The sequence below is a fragment of the Bos indicus genome, chromosome 4 (assembly GCF_029378745.1).
Source record: "Bos indicus isolate NIAB-ARS_2022 breed Sahiwal x Tharparkar chromosome 4, NIAB-ARS_B.indTharparkar_mat_pri_1.0, whole genome shotgun sequence".
NCBI classification, from domain to species: Eukaryota; Metazoa; Chordata; class Mammalia; order Artiodactyla; family Bovidae; genus Bos; species Bos indicus.
In genome coordinates this window covers 71154653-71155853 of record NC_091763.1, presented here as the reverse complement: position 1 = coordinate 71155853, position 1201 = coordinate 71154653, and the positions used below count along the sequence as shown (strand labels likewise).

Here is a 1201-nt window from a genome sequence, read left to right as displayed (position 1 = left end):
ATGAAATTGGGAGGGATTGGGGGCAGGAGGAGAAGGGGAAACAAAGGATGAGATGGCTGGATGGCATCACCGACTCGATGGACATGAGTTTGGGTGAACTCCGGGAGTTGGTGATGGACAGGGAGGCCTGGCATGCTGCGATTCATGGGGTCGCAAAGAGTTGGACACGACTGAGTGACTGAACTGAACTGATCAATAGCAAATGTACCTGTATTATCTGAAAATCAGAACAAGAGTGAATACATATTTACCTTTTAAAAATAGATCTTAAAAAAAAACCTAAAGCCCAATAAATCCATAGACTTGTTGGTTGGCTAGAGCTTGTTCGTGCTCAGAAATAGAAGATATAAGAAGTCTGAAACAGCTTTTTAAAATGATTTAACACCAAATTCGAGTCACTAGCTGCAGCAATGTGAATGGGAGCCCTGGGACTATAAGCTTGGAGTGGAACTTCTCAGAACGTTTTAAGAAAATGGCAGATAAGCTAGACTTGGAGGAAATCGCTACTTCGATAAGGCCGAGCTGAAGAAGACAGAGGTGCAGGAGGACACCCTGCCAACTAAGGAGACCACTAAGCAGGAGAAGCAAAGGGAGATTTCCTAAGAACCTCGAGGGTCCTTGACCCCATCATTTTGGAGACCCTAGTTGTGATGTGGAGGAAGAGCCACCTGCAAGGTAGACATGAGCCACACGCTGCTCTGCAAACCCGGGCACTCCATGCTGATGCCACCAGCCCAGGGGTCTTTGAGGGGACCCGCCATGAAGACTGCCAGATTCTCTGGTTTGCCCTGGGATATTATAGAAAGTTATTTGTATGATTTACAAAATTAACACACACCCCCCCTTAGCATGGCAAGAACAATAAAAACAAAAGTAAACACACAAACAAAAAAAACAGCAAAGACGAGCTCACTAAAACCTGGCCGCTTCTGACTTTTATAACTGACTTTGGTCACACGATTTCAAACCTTGAAGGTTGCTTTTTAATGAAGATGTCTCCTCCTCTCTGTTTACTTAATGAAAGTGGCTAGAAGAGTGAGGTGAAAGGTTTTATAGCTTGAAGACTAAGTGTTAATAAAGGCTTAACTCAAACCCAATTTTCAGAACATGCTTAGATAAACAAGAAAAACTTAGACTTTAATTTTCAAGTACCTGTAATATTTTTTTTGGAAGAAAGCATCAGTAAAGAGAGGCTCTACAG

The 1201-nt window shown here is 42.9% G+C and overlaps 1 pseudogene; it reads left to right on the top strand.

Moving 5' to 3' along the window:
• Nucleotides 1-472: 472 nt before the first annotated feature.
• On the top strand, nt 473-603 carry LOC109558109 (thymosin beta-10-like; annotated as a pseudogene).
• The last annotated feature ends 598 nt before the right edge of the window (nt 604-1201 follow it).